Below are 21,515 nucleotides of genomic sequence, written 5' to 3' on the forward strand. Positions count from 1 at the left end.
ATTATGATGCTGTAAATTTAATTTGTGACCGTAAGGGTAATACAAAGGAAGAGTTATTAATTTAAGACTGAATTTTTAAAAGAGTTAAAAGTTAACAAAATCATTATCTTGTATATTATAAAAATTTCAAATAACCAATATGTACAAACATAAATTTACTCAAAAGTTATAACTTGTATAGTCATTCAATGACTCCATTTTGGAATCATTCAAAGAATTATAAGTCAAAAATTTAATTTTAACAAATTTAGTAATTACGAAAAAAAATTTTATTGCATAAAAGTAGGCGCATTATTCATTATAGGATATAATACCTATATAAACTATTTAAAGTTTGATTAAATGGTTTTCAGTTGAACCAATTAAAAAATTTATTTACTAAAATTATTAAATAAAAATGTTAAAGAAGATATTGAACACCTACATACATTAAATTCTTAAATTCATTTTTGAATGTGTTAAAAGTGCTGTATGAAAATTAGTGCTGAATTATTAATTGAATTTGTGATTTAGACAAATGTTTCAAGTATAAGTCTATAATTATGAAAGACGCAAGGACATTTGAATTAAATAATTGTTTTGCAAATTAAACTATCATACAATGATAATTATTTGAATGTAAAACAAATTATGATTTTTCTTCGTGATAATTTTTGACATTTTTAAGCTTCTTTATGGCCATTATGCTTGCTGCAACACATTTTGTTTAAAGCTATTCAAAACTTAAACAATTAATTTGTTGTGCAGAAAAACGTTATCCCATAAATAAATAATCTCATGTAACAATGGCATAATTTAAATCAGGATTTAAACAATAAGGAAATGAAGTTTAAAAGTTTATAGTACCAGGATCATCCTCACACTTTACACATTATTGTTGTTATCTTATTGGTGCTTGACTACAATTTATTTGTATTGCTCAAGTACAGATATATGTGACCTTACTTTTCTACAACTAGACCTGAAAATTTTATTTGAAAGAAATAAAAAAAAAAAAATTTTTTTTTAAGCGAATAATCAAGATATATTTTAAATTTTCTCCATTTCAGATAAATTTACAAGCTTCAAGTCAACGTATTTATTTTAGAATTGTTTTTAATAACCGCATTTGACTTTCTTAACGATTGGTCCACAAGCAACAATAACAGCTTTACCACATTTAGCTTTGCCATATGATCTTTCATCACGGGCTAATTCAGCTTCAGGTGCAGATTCTTGAGCTTCGTATTCGTAATCATCGGATTCGTATTCAAAAGCTGAACTGGCAGCAATAGCGAAGATAGCGATTAAAGCAAAGATGGCGAAGAATTTCATTTTGATTGGTTGTTTGTGTTTACTTTGAGTTAAACAAGTGAACTGATAACTGTTCTAAGACAATTACTTCCATTTTATAGAAAAATAGAATGTTCAAAAAATATTCTTAGGCTGGCAACGTTTTCATTTTTTGAATTCACAAACTTTTAATGTCAACAGTTTACACAACATTGACATACATTGAATATTTTGTAATATTGTAAGCAATTTATGACTATGAACTAAATGCACATACGGTTAGTAAAATTTGTGATTTTCTAAATTAGACTGAAATTACATATATACATAGTTACCATTCTAGATTACTAGAACATCAATAGTTCAAATAAATTTAATTTTGAGCAAAACTACAAAATTGCTTACATTTTATGTGTGTCAATTGAGTAAATTTTTTGACACACAAAAGTTTTTAGCTACTGTTAAAAAAAAGAAAATTTTGCTAACTCAACAGTATTTACGTAAAAAAATTTTTCTATAAAAAGTTTTACACTATTGGAGAAACTTATCAGTTCACTTACAGTAAACAATCAAAAATTAATCAAAATGAAATTCTTTGCCATCTTTGCTTTAATCGCTATCTTCGCTATTGCTGCCAGCTCAGCTTTTGAATACGAATCTGATGATTATGAATATGAAGCTCAAGAATCTGCACCAGAAGCTGAATTAGCCCGTGATGAAAGATCATATGGCAAAGCTAAATGTGGTAAAGCTGTTGTTGTTGCTTGCGGACCAATAGTCAAGAAAGTCAAATGTGGATATTAAAAAATTTTCCGGCCCAACAACCAAATGTGATTAAATGGATTGACTAAAGAAAAATAAAGTTTATCTAATTAAAAAAATGGAACTCTTTCTATTTCATTCTCCATTTTAGATTTTTTGAAAAACATTTTCAGGGCAGTTATTACAGTCATTAAAATTTGTTTAACAAAACCCTAAATTTGATTTGATTTGAAAAGAAATCGATCGAAGAAGTAATAAAAGTGGTTTCCTTGTTAGAATTGGAGGTACACTTGATTTATTGACTAAATTCAATCCAAGAACACCAAATGAAATACAAAATTTTTCGCTGCACTTTTTACATTTTGAAGGAATAAAATCTGGCCGATTTAATTTTTACAGTAATTTCTTAATCCTCAGAACACATTAGTCGTGTCTTCTTTACTACTAAATTCACATATAAAGCCAACAATGTTTGAATCCATAATCTTGTAGTCGATACATCTTCTAATTTTGATCCGTTTCAAATATCTAAACCCTTTCATTACATCAATTTTTACATTTTCAGTTTCTTATCTTATAATAATAAAGAAATAATAATTATTTAAAATTGATGTCCAAAAACTGAAAGCAAATGAACTTCAAATGAACGGATTTTGAGACAAAGTATATGTATAATATGAAAATCATATTATTTTATAGCTCAAAGACTATTCTACCAACTGCAATCAGCAAATCTAAATCATACATGCTTTATTATTTACACTACCTTATTCCTTGCAAACATTCAGAAATATACCGGATTATTTTAGTTCCAGTTTAGAAACGTTTTCATTATGCGAACTCAATTTAGGTACTGCTCAAGATCTAAAATTTTAAAGCAAAATTATTTTTTAAAACTATTATAATTAGATTAAATCAAAACTTTAGTAAATTACTTAAGAGAATCTTATTATTCATTAATTTGCTATAATATTAGAAAAAGACAAGGAAAGATGGAGTTGACGGTGTCACCTCTGTGATTATCGTACGAATGCTTCAACTCATTTACAAAATCAACATAAACAAACTCATTCACAAACAAAAAACTAACACTGTAATTTTTGTACTTTTTGATAAAGGAACTATTAATTTTTGGAGTTTTGTAGCTGCTAATGTAAACAGTTTTATAACCATCACCAAATTGTATTGAAATGTAGCATGGTGGTCTTAATATTTTCGAAGATATGGCCAAATTATTTTTTAAACTCTCAATTCATTATTTAGATATCGCTGAGACCGACTGACAAAAGCGCGAATAGATATGCAAACGGAAGAGCAGAAGCAACTAAATCGACTTTGAGTTCTGCGCTGAGCATTGTATTTTCCGGACGTCCATTTGGAAGTGCAAATTCACAAAAGTGGTGCATACTTTGCATTTTTCAGCAAATCCATTTTCTTTTCAATTTTTTTTTTTAATTCCTAACAGATAGAACCTAATTAATTTTGTAATTGTTTCAATTTTAGTTATTTTGCAGTATGTAAAATACCTAAGTAAAATAAAGTTAGCGCGTTACTTTAAAGTACCCTTAATAACTTGCCTCATAATTTGACCTGAAAATTTTACTCAAAAATAATACAAAAAAAGTAATTTGTTTTTAAGCGAATAACCAAGATATATTTAAAATTTTTTCCATTTCAGATAACAAGAAGATTCAGGGTAGCGTATTTGTTGTAGAAGTGTTTTTAATAACCGCATTTGACTTTCTTAACGATTGGTCCACAAGCAACAATAACAGCTTTACCACATTTAGCTTTGCCATATGATCTTTCATCACGGGCTAATTCAGCTTCAGGTGCAGATTCTTGAGCTTCGTATTCGTAATCATCGGATTCGTATTCAAAAGCTGAACTGGCAGCAATAGCGAAGATAGCGATTAAAGCAAAGATGGCGAAGAATTTCATTTTGATAGATTTGTGTGTTTACTTTGAGTGAAACAAGTGAACTGATAGCTTTCGCTAATCATAAAAAACTTTTTATAGTAAAAGAAAATTTTAATAAAAATTGTTACACTTGCAATTTTTTGTTTCTTTTTTTATGTCAAGGTTTTACAACAGTAACCTAAATTAATATGGTATGTTGAAAACTTAATATTTAAATAATTACTCAATTAAAATTGTTTTAAAATAAGTGATTAGTTTAAAAAATTAACTAACTTGTGAGCTACAAGTAAATTTCAACAAATCTAGTACAAGCACACGAGAATCTTAAATTTTATTATTTATTCCCAACAAACACGTAATCATAAAACTCAAAACTTGAGCAATAACATACCGAAATTTTCACTTCTGTTAAAAACGCAAACTTTTAGAATTAAAAAATTTTTACAAAATTTAATTTTCTATAAAAAGTTTTTCACTCACTGAAAAAGTTATCAGTTCACTTGTATCACTCAACGTAAACACAACAATTAAAATGAAATTCTTCGCCGTCTTTGCTTTAATCGCTATCTTCGCTTTTGCTGCCAGCTCAGCATTCGAATATGAAGCTGATGATTATGAATATGAAGCTCAAGAATCTGCACCAGAAGGTGAATTAATTCGTGACGAAAGATCATATGGCAAGGCTAAATGCGGTAAAGCTGTTATTGTTGCTTGTGGACCTATCGTCAAGAAAGTCAAATGCAAGGGAAAATACTAAGAAGCAGTAAAGACTGTCTGTGCTGAGATAGACTTTGAATATTTTTTTATAATAATAAAGAAATTTATACTTTTATAAAAAACAAAACATTTTTCTATTGAATCATTTTTATCACAGGTTATAAGTTAGGTATTTCTAAACTTGCTAAAACCATTTAAACAGGAAACATTGTTCCACAACATTCGATTTAGAAATTTTGAATTGGTTCCAAGAACTACTCATAAAATTTCATAGATCAACAGTAATTTTCAAAACTGTTAAAGTTTGGAAAACTACTAGGGAGAATTTGCTCTCGAAGTGTTGAACTTGATAACATAAAGACTGCAAAATTCACTAAGGAACCATAGTCAAATACCTTATCCTGATTTTTGGAATCCCAATTACAATGTTGGTTAAATTGGGAATTCTAAAAAAAAATAGCAAGCAAATAATTCCCCGATTTGGCAATTCTTCTATGTTACTCTCTTTTACCAGTTATACTAAAAAAATTTCAAAATTTTCATGAAAATTTAAATTGTTTGCAACTTTGCATTGTCTTTAACAGTGCTCTTCCTAATAATCGTAGCAAATACATAGAGAAATGTCCACGTCTTCACACTAGCATGGAAGGTGTGGTCTATGTTAAATCATGAAAACAAGGGTGCTCTTTTCTTATCTATTATAATATGGTAAGCGTCACTCATATACATGCGTCTCATGATATTGATGTTGTTAATCCACTAATAGTTAGGAAGCCATAATAACAACTAAGCTTATGAAAGGAAATTCAAACAATTTAGGAAATGGCTTACGAATTTCTCACTTACTTTAAAATTAAAAACTGTACTATAATTATTTTAATATTTTAATAATGTAGTTCTACCAATGCTTTCTCAAGCGTGCGTACTGCGTCAGTAAGAAACCCTAAATATCTTTTAAAAATAACAAGTGTTCGATTACAAAGTTAACATAATTCGAAACGTATTAATTTTATTTGGGAATTTAAAATTTCCAAAGTTTGTTAATTGAAGAAGTGATTTTAACATGATGCTTCCGAAATTATTGTGAAAAATCTCTATTCTTATATCATTATGAAGCTTTTCATTCATAATAATTTAAAAATACATCGAAAATTCGAGAACATCACTAGTCAAGGGTGAAAGGATTTTATGTCACCTAAAGTTTTGAATTTTTTGTTACTCAGAAGCTAGGATTTACTGGAGAATATTTCAAGAAAAGGATCGTGTATAATTGTATACAATTTTATTAGCACGGGAGATTTAAAGTCAAGGTTGTTAGTAATTCATCGAAATAGAATTTCTGACAATTTCATATTAAAATGGGGTATTCAGTTTATTAATGAATACCCCAGTAAACCTGAAAAACGTGTTCAAGTCTAGCACTATTTTCCTAATTAAAATTTTATATTTGAAATTTTTTAAGTATAAATTAAGAAATAATAAGCAATTTTAGTTTTTTTTTTTAAATAATTAATAATTTTTATTAGTCCTATGCGTCAGGTATCATTTTATGTCATTAGAGATTTTACTCATTATTTGTTTAATATCCACATTTGACTTTCTTGACGATTGGTCCACATGCAACAAGAACGGCTTTACCACATTTTTTACCATATGATCTTCCTTCACGGGTTAATTCAGTAGCTTCAGGAGCAGATTCTTGAGCTTCATATTCATAATCGTCAGATTCGTATTCAAAAGCTGAACTGGCAGCAATAGCGAAGATAGCGATTAAAGCAAAAATGGCGAAGAATTTCATTTTGAGTGTTTTGTTTGTTGATAGGTTTACTTTGAGTGAGACAAGTGAACTGATAATTTTCCATAATAGTTAAAAACTTTTTATAGAAAAAGAACTTTGCATAGTTGTTATAAGCAGAATACTTAGAAATGCAATCTTTTAAATTTTTTTCTTTTAGTAAAAAAGTACTAGAACATCGTGACTAATAATTGGGAATTTCCTAAATTTTGACCTCTTTAAAATTTTTATTTTTGATGTTCTACAACATAAAAAATTTCTACAATAACGACGCGAGTGTCAATTTGTTATGACGTCGTCAGCAAAATATTGAACAATTAAAATTTCGAATACTAGTGGTATTAAGTACGAGTACATGTGTACGTACGTATGTAGATAAAAACAAAAATAATTATTCTTCCGCCTTTTAAAAATTAAATTGCAATGTTATTGTGGTGCAATTTTGTTTTTGAAGAGTAAGTAATTTATTTATAATAATTTTAATAATTTGTTCCCATTTAGAACTTCATTCGCACTTTGTTTAATAAACTTAACATTTTTCTATTAGAATAATTTTTTTTTCTATAAAATGTTTTTCATTCTCAAGAAATGTTATCAGTTCACTTGTTTCACTCAAAGTAAACCTATCAACAAACAAAACAATCAAAATGAAATTCTTCGCCATCTTTGCTTTAATCGCTATCTTCGCCATTGCTGCCAGCTCAGCTTTTGAATACGAAGCTGATGATTATGAATATGAAGCTCAAGAATCTGCACCAGAAGGTGAATTAATCCGTGACGAAAGATCATATGGCAAAGCTAAATGCGGTAAAGCTGTTATTGTTGCTTGTGGACCAATCGTCAAGAAAGTCAAATGCAAGGGAAAATACTAAGGATGCAGTAAACCAAAACCTCTATAAAGATTGATTTTTTTTATAATAATAAAGAAATTTATATTTTTATAAAAAAAAATTTGTTTTTGTTTTTGAGTTTTTAGTTTTGAATTTTAACATATTTAATTTTAAATAATATTTAGGAAATTGCAATGAGTTCATATTATGAAAGATTGTATGAGAGAAACATACAACATGCTCCTTATTTGCGGCCATGATTGAAAATTGAAATTATAAATTTTTGTCTTTCAAAGTTATCTGAGCAAAATAATAAGATCTATTGGTGAAAGCAACATTTTTGTTTTAATCACGAAGGTCATTAATATGTATATTCCTCCTTCCCCGACTGTAAAGTGATTCTGACTTTTATTTCACCGGCTGTAAGTAATTTTTATCTTTTGCAATATAATGATTGTTCCCAAATTTTATTCAAGAAAATTTTACTAATTATAAAATAAATTTAATTTTCTCGACCATTTTCCTTTTCTTCTGCTGATTAATCGAGACTAAGGCTCATAAATTCAATAAAACAAATGAATGAAAATTGAATATTTAATTTAAAATGCCAAAAATTCATATTTCATAAGAAAACTTAAAACAAATTATGAAGTTAGTTTTATGGAAAATCCTATCTAACTATTTTGGAGATAACAAAAAATCATCAATTAAAATATATGTATAAGTATATTAAGTTTCTTTACTTAATTATTATAAAAATGCTTAATGATATCCTAAAATTAATTCTAGTAGTTGAGTCTGTTAACATATTAACATAATAATTGACTGCTTTCAAAATGGCAGACACCGCTTGAATTCCAGATTTTCTAGATTGCAGGTCAATTCTTAGAACTAACTTCAGTGCAATACTGATGTTTTTAATTTGCTGCAACTACAGATCTTAGAGCATAAACTTTGGTATTAGCTGCAAACCAGATTTACATGAGAACTGAATTTCGGAATGTAATGCAGTTATATAATGAAATCTAGTGCTACAGTGAAACTTATTTTAGTTATATTCTTCATTAACCCAAATATTTTAATAATATTAAAGCAGAATTACAAAAAGCGGTTGAAAATATACTAACATCATCTTTATATTGATTGCAAAACCCTTGAAGAGATTATGTTTTCCTAAAGGTTCTACTTTAATAAGCATAAAATCTTAAATCTCGGTTTAAAATGCTTAATATAATTGACTAAATGTAATATAATACGAAAAAGCTAATTTTCTATCAAGACCAATTTTCAAATGGCAGTATTCATTCCATTTAAGTGCTGCTCTTTTATTTAACATAAGATTGTATTTCTGAAATGCTATTAGAATAAAAAAAATAAAAGGAAACAAATTAATTTTTTTTCCAAATTGTCAATGTTTTTTTATTATTCGTGTATATGAGAAATCATTTTGCTAATGTCAATTAAAAATCCTGATCTTCATTTATTTAATATCCACATTTGACTTTCTTGACGACAGGTCCACAAGCAACAATAACAGCTTTACCGCATTTAGCTTTGCCATATGATCTTTCGTCACGGATTAATTCACTTTCTGGTGCAGATTCTTGAGCTTCATATTCATAATCATCAGCTTCGTATTCAAAAGCTGAGCTGGCAGCAATGGCGAAGATAGCGATTAAAGCAAAGATGGCGAAGAATTTCATTTTGATTGTTTTGTTTGTTGATAGGGTAACTTTAAGTGAAACAAGTGAACTGATAACATTTCTTGAGAATGAAAACCATTTTATAGAAAAAAAGATTATTCGAATAGAAAAATGTTAAGCTTATTAAACAAAGTGCGTAAGTTAATATTGTGCATTTGTATACATGTGCATGTCCAAATGGGAACAAGTTATTAAAATCATTATAAATAAATTACTTATGCTTCAAAAACAAAATTGCATCATAATAACATTGCAATTTAATTTTTAAAAAACGGAAAAATAATTATTAGGCGCTTTTCCAAAAAAAAATTGAAAAAAGTACTAATTAGTTTCACCCCGTCCGTCCGTCTGCCCGTCCGTGGACATGTTTACGAAACTTTTATACCCTTGAAGATAGAAAGCTGAAATTTTGTGTGTACATAGATCTTTACTAGAAACTTATTTCCGTAAAACAAAATTTTTACCTATCTCCCTCCCTCTAGAAGTTATACCCCCCCAAAACCCTAAAAATGCCATTTTTTAACTATTTATTGCAGTGAAACCATAAACATTTTTAAAATTTTACAAACACAGAAATTTAGCTGAGTTCTCCTACCATGGCATACAATACTTAAATTCTAAGAAAACAAAATGGCCGCTAAATTTTGCTTTATCTAAAGCCCGTTTTTTCAAAATATCTGATACCGTTTCCTTCTACACCGTACGCTGTAGGAGTCTGAGATTTAAGAGCTTTTTAGACAGTAATAAAGTAAATAGCTCATTTCGTTAGAAGAAAATTTTTTTCCACTTCCACCCTTTTACAAGTTATCGCCCAACGAAATTTTTAAAATTAGTTTCGTGTGGTGAAAATAAAATTTTAATAAAGTAGAAGGTGCATAGATTGATTTTAAAACAGTATTTTCACTTGTTGAAGGGAAAAGTGCTGCAATACAAACCATTGGTTTGACCTATCTTTATTTTTGTTTTTCTCCACATGCATACATATGTACATACGTAATTAATGCCACAAAAATTTCGAATACTAGCAATTTTAGTTATTCAATATTTTGCTGACGACGCCATAACAAACTGATACTCGCATCATTATTACAGAAACTTTTTGTGTCGTAAAACATCAAAAATAAAAATATTAAAGAGGTCAAAATTGGAAACTCCCAATTATTAGTCACAAAGTTATATTTTTTATGTAAAGCAAATCTAACGTAAAAAATTTAAAAGATTGCTTTTCTAATTGCTCTTCTGGTAAGAACTATGTAAAATTCTTTTTCTATAAAAAGTTTTTAACTATTAAAGAAAGTTATCAGTTCACTTGTCTTACTCAAAGTAAACCTATCAACAAACAAAACACTCAAAATGAAATTCTTCGCCATTTTTGCTTTAATCGCTATCTTCGCCATTGCTGCCAGCTCAGCCTTTGAATACGAAGCTGATGATTATGAATATGAAGCTCAAGAATCTGCACCTGAAGCTACTGAATTAACCCGTGAAGGAAGATCATATGGCAAAAAATGTGGTAAAGCTGTTATTGTTGCTTGTGGACCTGTCGTCAAGAAAGTCAAATGTGGATATTAAATAAATGAAGATCAGGATTTTTAATTGACATTAGCAAAATGATTTCTCATATACACGAATAATAAAAAAAAATTGACAATTTGGAAAAAAAATTTATTTGTTTCCTTTTATTTTTAGCACTTTTCCAAAAATTTTTTGAAAAAAAGTTGTTTTGAAAAAACAAAAAAGTTTTTTTGTTTACAAAACTTCTACACCCTTGAAGATAGAAAGCTGAAATTTTGTATGTACATAGATTTTTACTATAAACTTATTTTCGTAAAACAAAATTTTTACCTATCTCCCGCCCTCTAGAAGTTATACCCCCCCCCCCCCCCCCCCCAAAAAATCCTAAAAATGCCATTTTTTAACTATTTAGTGTAGTGAAACCATAAGCATTTTTCAAATTTTGCAAACGCAGAAAGGCAGTGGCTTGCTTCCCCTAGCGCGGTATACTACTGTTAAACTTTAGAAAAACAAAATGGCCGTTCAAATTTACCGTTATCTAAAGTCCGTTTTTTCCAAATTTTTGATATTGTTTTTCTTCTAGACCCCAGCCTGTAGAAGGTTGACTTTTTAGTGGCTTTTAGACTAAATGCTTCATTTCGTTAGAAGAAAATTTTTTTCTATGTCCACCCCATCTCAAGTTATCGCCTCTTGAAATTTGTAAAATTTGAATTTTTGACACCTTATATTTCCGAAACCGCAAGATTTTTAAAATTTCTATAAGCGCAGAAAGCTAACGGTAAATTCCATCAAATTAAAAAATATAATTATTTTTTTTAACTCACACGATTAAAACTTAAAATCGAGCATTATGTTAACCCCTCTTTATATTAATTTTCGCTTTAATTAAAAAGACTGCATAAATCGTTCATCCTAAATATATGCAATCCTAGAAATAGTTTCGTTTATAAATGAAAATAATTTTAATAGTGTGGCAGATATGCATAGACTGTATTTAAAAGCAGTATTTTCACTTGTTGAAGGGAAAAGTGCTACAATACAAACCATTGGTTTGACCCAACTTTATTTTTTATTCTAATAGCATTTCAGAAATACAATCTTATGTTAAATAAAAGAGCAGCACTTAAATGGAATGAATACTGCCATTTGAAAATTGGTCTTGATAGAAAATTAGCTTTTTCGTATTATATTACATTTAGTCAATTATATTAAGCATTTTAAACCGAGATTTAAGATTTTATGCTTATTAAAGTAGAACCTTTAGGAAAACATAATCTCTTCAAGGGTTTTGCAATCAATATAAAGATGATGTTAGTATATTTTCAACCGCTTTTTGTAATTCTGCTTTAATATTATTAAAATATTTGGGTTAATGAAGAATATAACTAAAATAAGTTTCACTGTAGCACTAGATTTCATTATATAACTGCATTACATTCCGAAATTCAGTTCTCATGTAAATCTGGTTTGCAGCTAATACCAAAGTTTATGCTCTAAGATCTGTAGTTGCAGCAAATTAAAAACATCAGTATTGCACTGAAGTTAGTTCTAAGAATTGACCTGCAATCTAGAAAATCTGGAATTCAAGCGGTGTCTGCCATTTTGAAAGCAGTCAATTATTATGTTAATATGTTAACAGACTCAACTACTAGAATTAATTTTAGGATATCATTAAGCATTTTTATAATAATTAAGTAAAGAAACTTAATATACTTATACATATATTTTAATTGATGATTTTTTGTTATCTCCAAAATAGTTAGATAGGATTTTCCATAAAACTAACTTCATAATTTGTTTTAAGTTTTCTTATGAAATATGAATTTTTGGCATTTTAAATTAAATATTCAATTTTCATTCATTTGTTTTATTGAATTTATGACCCTTAGTCTCGATTAATCAGCAGAAGAAAAGGAAAATGGTCGAGAAAATTAAATTTATTTTATAATTAGTAAAATTTTCTTGAATAAAATTTGGGAACAATCATTATATTGCAAAAGATAAAAATTACTTACAGCCGGTGAAATAAAAGTCAGAATCACTTTACAGTCGGGGAAGGAGGAATATACATATTAATGACCTTCGTGATTAAAACAAAAATGTTGCTTTCACCAATAGATCTTATTATTTTGCTCAGATAACTTTGAAAGACAAAAATTTATAATTTCAATTTTCAATCATGGCCGCAAATAAGGAGCATGTTGTATGTTTCTCTCATACAATCTTTCATAATATGAACTCATTGCAATTTCCTAAATATTATTTAAAATTAAATATGTTAAAATTCAAAACTAAAAACTCAAAAACAAAAACAAATTTTTTTTTATAAAAATATAAATTTCTTTATTATTATAAAAAAAATCAATCTTTATAGAGGTTTTGGTTTACTGCATCCTTAGTATTTTCCCTTGCATTTGACTTTCTTGACGATTGGTCCACAAGCAACAATAACAGCTTTACCGCATTTAGCTTTGCCATATGATCTTTCGTCACGGATTAATTCACCTTCTGGTGCAGATTCTTGAGCTTCATATTCATAATCATCAGCTTCGTATTCAAAAGCTGAGCTGGCAGCAATGGCGAAGATAGCGATTAAAGCAAAGATGGCGAAGAATTTCATTTTGATTGTTTTGTTTGTTGATAGGTTTACTTTGAGTGAAACAAGTGAACTGATAACATTTCTTGAGAATGAAAAACATTTTATAGAAAAAAAAATTATTCTAATAGAAAAATGTTAAGTTTATTAAACAAAGTGCGAATGAAGTTCTAAATGGGAACAAATTATTAAAATTATTATAAATAAATTACTTACTCTTCAAAAACAAAATTGCACCACAATAACATTGCAATTTAATTTTTAAAAGGCGGAAGAATAATTATTTTTGTTTTTATCTACATACGTACGTACACATGTACTCGTACTTAATACCACTAGTATTCGAAATTTTAATTGTTCAATATTTTGCTGACGACGTCATAACAAATTGACACTCGCGTCGTTATTGTAGAAATTTTTTATGTTGTAGAACATCAAAAATAAAAATTTTAAAGAGGTCAAAATTTAGGAAATTCCCAATTATTAGTCACGATGTTCTAGTACTTTTTTACTAAAAGAAAAAAATTTAAAAGATTGCATTTCTAAGTGTTCTGCTTATAACAACTATGCAAAGTTCTTTTTCTATAAAAAGTTTTTAACTATTATGGAAAATTATCAGTTCACTTGTCTCACTCAAAGTAAACCTATCAACAAACAAAACACTCAAAATGAAATTCTTCGCCATTTTTGCTTTAATCGCTATCTTCGCTATTGCTGCCAGTTCAGCTTTTGAATACGAATCTGACGATTATGAATATGAAGCTCAAGAATCTGCTCCTGAAGCTACTGAATTAACCCGTGAAGGAAGATCATATGGTAAAAAATGTGGTAAAGCCGTTCTTGTTGCATGTGGACCAATCGTCAAGAAAGTCAAATGTGGATATTAAACAAATAATGAGTAAAATCTCTAATGACATAAAATGATACCTGACGCATAGGACTAATAAAAATTATTAATTATTTAAAAAAAAAAACTAAAATTGCTTATTATTTCTTAATTTATACTTAAAAAATTTCAAATATAAAATTTTAATTAGGAAAATAGTGCTAGACTTGAACACGTTTTTCAGGTTTACTGGGGTATTCATTAATAAACTGAATACCCCATTTTAATATGAAATTGTCAGAAATTCTATTTCGATGAATTACTAACAACCTTGACTTTAAATCTCCCGTGCTAATAAAATTGTATACAATTATACACGATCCTTTTCTTGAAATATTCTCCAGTAAATCCTAGCTTCTGAGTAACAAAAAATTCAAAACTTTAGGTGACATAAAATCCTTTCACCCTTGACTAGTGATGTTCTCGAATTTTCGATGTATTTTTAAATTATTATGAATGAAAAGCTTCATAATGATATAAGAATAGAGATTTTTCACAATAATTTCGGAAGCATCATGTTAAAATCACTTCTTCAATTAACAAACTTTGGAAATTTTAAATTCCCAAATAAAATTAATACGTTTCGAATTATGTTAACTTTGTAATCGAACACTTGTTATTTTTAAAAGATATTTAGGGTTTCTTACTGACGCAGTACGCACGCTTGAGAAAGCATTGGTAGAACTACATTATTAAAATATTAAAATAATTATAGTACAGTTTTTAATTTTAAAGTAAGTGAGAAATTCGTAAGCCATTTCCTAAATTGTTTGAATTTCCTTTCATAAGCTTAGTTGTTATTATGGCTTCCTAACTATTAGTGGATTAACAACATCAATATCATGAGACGCATGTATATGAGTGACGCTTACCATATTATAATAGATAAGAAAAGAGCACCCTTGTTTTCATGATTTAACATAGACCACACCTTCCATGCTAGTGTGAATACGTGGACATTTCTCTATGTATTTGCTACGATTATTAGGAAGAGCACTGTTAAAGACAATGCAAAGTTGCAAACAATTTAAATTTTCATGAAAATTTTGAAATTTTTTTAGTATAACTGGTAAAAGAGAGTAACATAGAAGAATTGCCAAATCGGGGAATTATTTGCTTGCTATTTTTTTTTAGAATTCCCAATTTAACCAACATTGTAATTGGGATTCCAAAAATCAGGATAAGGTATTTGACTATGGTTCCTTAGTGAATTTTGCAGTCTTTATGTTATCAAGTTCAACACTTCGAGAGCAAATTCTCCCTAGTAGTTTTCCAAACTTTAACAGTTTTGAAAATTACTGTTGATCTATGAAATTTTATGAGTAGTTCTTGGAACCAATTCAAAATTTCTAAATCGAATGTTGTGGAAGAATGTTTCCTGTTTAAATGGTTTTAGCAAGTTTAGAAATACCTAACTTATAAACTGTGATAAAAATGATTCAATAGAAAAATGTTTTGTTTTTTATAAAAGTATAAATTTCTTTATTATTATAAAAAAATATTCAAAGTCTATCTCAGCACAGACAGTCTTTACTGCTTCTTAGTATTTTCCCTTGCATTTGACTTTCTTGACGATTGGTCCACAAGCAACAATAACAGCTTTACCGCATTTAGCCTTGCCATATGATCTTTCGTCACGGATTAATTCACCTTCTGGTGCAGATTCTTGAGCTTCATATTCATAATCATCAGCTTCATATTCGAATGCTGAGCTGGCAGCAATAGCGAAGATAGCGATTAAAGCAAAGACGGCGAAGAATTTCATTTTGATAAAGGTATTTGATTGTTAGTTATTTGTGATTAACTGATGAATAACTCAAATTACAAGACGATATTTATAATAAAATTATTTGTTTTCAATATGTTGACACTGCAATCTTTAACTGAAATTCAAAAAAAAATTAAAATTTTAAATATTTACAATGTTGTAATAGGTATTCAGCATTGTAAAGAGTGTGTTATAAAATTTATAACCCATATGGGTAATGTGTATGTAATTAATTTATAAAATTTTGAGGTCTTAAAATGTAATACCAAGTGAGAATGTTTATTTTTTTATGTATTTTTGACCCACATGATAGCAATTTACTTTAAAAAAGGTCACAAATCACAAATAACAAAAATTTAAAATTGAAACTGCAAAATCAACATTTTTTAAAAGAAAATTTTTTAACTATAAATAGTTTCGTATAACTGAAGTTAATCATCAATACTTTTGTTTTACTTAACGTAAACTAATCAAATATACCCAATTAATCAAAATGAAATTCTTCGCCATCTTTGCTTTAATCGCTATCTACGCTATTGCTGCCAGTTCAGCTTTTGAATACGAATCTGACGATTATGAATATGAAGCTCAAGAATCTGCACCTGAAGCTACTGAATTAACCCGTGAAGGAAGATCATATGGTAAAAAATGTGGTAAAGCCGTTCTTGTTGCATGTGGACCAGTCGTCAAGAAAGTCAAATGTGGATATTAAGAATATTTCATTTTTGATTAAATGGATGAATGAAAATTAGAAAAATCAAACCAAAAATATAATAAAATAATAAAATTTTTTAAGTAATTAAAATAACCGCTTTTGTATTTGTTACTTTTTTGAATGGAAAAATTTTTTTTACTATAGGTTTTTTTTGGACATATTATAAAGATTACAACACGTTTTAAAGCTGAATGCAATATTTCTTATTCATATTGTTACTTATTTACATTCATTTTCGCTCTGCCATTTTTATTTGATCTAACATAAAAATTCTGAATTTATACCAAATTGCTTAAGCCTATATTTAGAATTGAAAATTTCTGAAAATATTTGAAGCCTTAGACTATACCAAAATTAAGAAAGGAAGAAGTCATCATTGTAATTTATCCTTCCTTGCAATTATTAAAAACTGCTACTGATCATTCCTTATTGAAATGTATATATTGAAAGTACTAGCTGCCTATTCATATAGGTATACTTAAAACAGTTAGGGAATCTGAATTCACTAAACTATTTATGCCTCATGTCGGCCGAAGCAGAACACTCATACAATATTAGTCAGAAAATTTATTTAATGTAGTGTAATATTTCTCCATATTGGTTACACAATCGTATCTTTGCTCAAGGTCTCAGACGTTTGGCCAAGAACACGTTGTTTCCTCAAGAATCATGATGAAAAAATTGATATAATTTCATATACTACGAAAGTAATTCTACATGGTTAACCCAAGAAGCAAGATCATCTGTAGTTTCAGTTTGCCTTTGGAAAAATACTAGAAATGAATTATTCACTTTTAATTTTAAGTGATAATTTTTCATGGTTTTCCTTTCAGAAATTTTTCTGAAATTATGTTCAAGACGAATTGCAAGTTTGCTGTATACAAAGTTTAATTAGTTCTCGGTGTAAGAACTATAATAATATTATGAATATTGAATATAATACTGAATTTCTTTCTTCATCGAAGTGGTGCAAAATTAAAACTACTAAATAATCTAAATTTATGATTCACCTGAAAAGAATCTGCAATGTGGAGGGTGAACTGTGCTGTTTCTGTTAAGAAGAGAATGAAACGACGAGAAGGTGTTACTTTTGAGCGAGTTTGAGACTGTGACTCGCTTAAGGCTAAGGCGCTTCAAGCAAGTGCTACATGATTCTTTTAAATGTCTCATAACTCCAAGCTTAGAAATATTGACAATCCGATCTAGACCTCCCCGCAAAAACAAATAATTTAAATAAAAAATGAGTATCGAAATTCGACGTGAAATTGCATTCTCTGCTGAAATATTTTAATTAAAATTTCATATAAATTGAGTTCTGAACTTGTCAAACACATTTTCATGTGAGCATATCTCATTTTCAGCACCATTGTCTTGAGAAGATTAGCCTGTTACAAATTTTATTATTTTTAAAGAGCCATTTTGCATATTCGGGGTAATTCGGAATAACTGTCAAAATTGATAAAAATAAAAGTCTTATTATACTCTTGACACAAGGAAGGAAATCTACCTATTTATGCCACTGTCCCATTTATGAATCTATTATTTTTATGAGAAGCCACGGGTGTCTGTTAGCATGTTGAATAGAAAATGTTGTCCACCGCTTTGACATAGTATACCGTCATATGACGAAGAAGGAATCTTGGGCTTACACATACTAAATTTGTTTCATGCCATCAAGGGTCAAAAATAGCGTAAGAATTTTCAGAATACCAAGAATATCACTCTCTTTGAGTGTCTTAGATACGCGCATACTTACCTTAAAATAATATTTTTTTTTCGTAAAATTACTTTCACACAAAAATTGCTTACTAGTAAAACTGAAAATTTTCTCACGCACAAAAATTTTACCTTGAAAATTTGGAACTGCACAATATTAAAATTAACTCATTTGAAAAAATATTCAAAAAATTTTGCTTGCAATAATTATTTAAAAAAAAATGTGCGTACACAATTAATTCAATTTAAATTTATATTCACTAAAGTTAACCTAGATTCAATATCGCAAAATTAACAACTTTATACATTAGATTTATTTACTATAAATACTTTTCAAATCACAGTAAATCATCAGTTCACTTGTTTCAACCAAAGTAAACAAATCAACAATCAAAATGAAATTCTTTGCCGTCTTTGTTTTAGCTGCTATTGTCGCTGTTGCATCAGCTGCCACTTACAAATATGAACCAGAATGGGATTATGAAGCTGCTGAATCTGCACCAGCACCTGCTCAAGCTACAGAAATCGCTCGTCCAGAAAGATCATACGGCAAAGCAAAGTGCGGTAAAGCTGTTGTTGTTGCTTGCGGTCCAATCGTCAAGAAAGTCAAATGCAAGGGAAAATATTAAAAACTTTTTAATATTATCTAATTGACGATTTAATGGAATTTGAACTGGAATTATAAAAAAAAAATACCTACGTAAAATAAAAAAAAATAGGATTTTGAAAAAAAACCTTAAAAAAAAATGTTTTGTTTTTCTTTAAAACTATTTTAGTTTCTTTAATGGTTTGTTTTTAAGCTTCTAACTTTACAATTTATATAACTCAAGGAACACGCTAAAGACATACATTTACTTTAACACATTTAAAATTAAGCAGTTTAGTAGAGCGAAGATATTTAGCTTACCCCTGTTCGAAGCAACTTAACTACTGTCAAAGGCAATTTATATTTAGAATGTTGAAATTACAAAAAGTTCCAACTATCTGTGACGAAATAGATACACGAAAGAAGCAACTGCCCAAGGTATAAAATTGTAAAGTTAAATTTATTGAAGTTAGAAAAACTTTTGTATTTTAACAAACATTTTACAATTTTTAACTAATTTTAGGTTTGAGCTTGAAAAGTCGGATATTAGTTAAAATTAGCATACATTATGATATTTATCAGTCGCATATTAATGTTTCTTTCTCAATCTCAGCGATTGGAAGCCCAAAAAATTTTTTAATTACAACAAAAGTGCCCCCCCCCCCCCCCTCATATACATTAATGTTTCACGAAATAATACCACGAAAAAAACTAAGAGCCTTCTATTTCAAACCATAATATTCCGAAATTTTCTTCTAATTCATATTTACGTATAACAATAGATGAAAGAGAAAATTTTAAAAGCGAAATTTGGGGCTACCCTAATTTTATGCGAAACTGAAATTTAAAATCAATTTAAAAATTAAGATGTGCTTTTAAACTGACAAAATAAGTCACGAATTAGTCGTGAAAGCCGTGCATTAGTTCATTATACTGTCTCATATGGTGAATTGGAGAAAACCGAGAATTACTTCAAAGATTTAAAAAACAGAACATATCCTATTTTGGTCATATTTTGAAAGGAGACAAATACAAATTGCTTCAGCTTATTGTCTAAAGAATAATTGAAGGAAAAAGGGATATAAGAAAGCAAATGTCATGGCTAAGAAATATTAGGCTGTGGACAGGTATTTCCAATTGGGGGAACTGATGCTTATCGCCAAAGATCGCATCAGACATCGGCAACTGGTGAACAGTATCATATGATTGCTAACATCCAAAAGTGGATACACGCAGAAGAAGAAATGACAGCACCAAATTTTGCATATCGGACTTTTGACGGATAAGTACTTTCTTATACCAGGGAAGTTTAAATTAGATTTTATTAAGAAAATGACCTGTCTATCAGTCTGTATATCTGGCTGCGTAGGCACTCGTTTGTATCGCAAATTCGACTCAATCGGCCAATTTTTGTTATTTCGATGGATTTTAATAAATACTTGTTTCGGAGTTTGCATTAATAATATTTATTTGTCTTGATAAGCTTTTAAAGTAAATTATATAGACTTTAAGAACTGGACTTTTGATTTATACAAACTTACAGCTTCATAATAGCTTCATAACAAGTTTGATTTTTAACATGATTAAGATGTCTAATTTGATGAAAAATAGCTTTAGTTTAAACTAAAGCACTACTCACTTTTCTCTAAACACTATACCCAAAAAAGATGTTGAAGGTTAAGTGTTTACATAAGTACAAACAAGTTTCATTACAACTACATGACATAAGGAAATGCTTAAGTTCTAACTCCCATATCAGATTTTAGTTTTATATCAGAACCTAAATCTATTAAAATCAATTAAACAAATTATTTTATTTCCAATTATTTAATTTTTATTTTTATTTCGGCAGATTCATTTCATATTCAAATTCATTCCAATTAAATTTGTCTTCATATTTTTATTAAATATTTTTTTTTTAATATTTTCCCTTGCATTTAACTTTCTTGACAATTGGACCACATGCAATGAGTACTGCTTTACCACATTTTGCTTTACCATATGATCTTGGAATACGTGTTAATTCACTTGCATCAATTTCAGCTGCATCTGAATCTTCAAATTCATTTTCTTCTTCAAAAGCTGTTGTGAATGCAATAGCAAAGAAAGCAATTAAAGCAAAAATTGTGAAGAATTTCATTTTAAAATATAATTGTTTTTTAATTTAATTGTTATACTTTGAGTAGAATAAGTAAACTGATAACTATTTCAGAATTTAAATAGCTTTTTATATAAAAATAGACTTCATAGAATTTGAGCTTATAATGCATCCAATTTTTTCTTTGATTACTAAATGGTACATATTCAAAAGTAATATGCTTTAACTTCCGGAAAATTACATTAAAATTTCTGTTTTTGCAAATTTTCAAGGCATATAGTATATAAGAGAATTATTGGATCATTGTAAAATTAAAAGCGGAAAACAGATTGAAATGCAATATCAGCTGAATTAAATTAAATTATATAGAAGACCCACTCAATATAAGTATTTTTTAACTTAACTAAGAACTATTAGTTGAGAAAAATTTAAAAACTAAGAACTCTAACTAATAGCATTCATTGTTCTTTTTAATTACACATTCTTATAATATTTTACAATTTAATCTGACCTACATTCATAAAATTGCACTTACCACATTTTCAATTTTATTTGTCTAAATCATCAAATTTAATAAATTATTAAAAATATTTTATTTACTTAAGCATATACTTAACATTACCATAATATTATGCA

The sequence above is a fragment of the Condylostylus longicornis genome, unplaced genomic scaffold (assembly GCF_029603195.1).
Source record: "Condylostylus longicornis isolate FDR11 unplaced genomic scaffold, ASM2960319v2 ptg000046l, whole genome shotgun sequence".
Classification (NCBI taxonomy): domain Eukaryota; kingdom Metazoa; phylum Arthropoda; class Insecta; order Diptera; family Dolichopodidae; genus Condylostylus; species Condylostylus longicornis.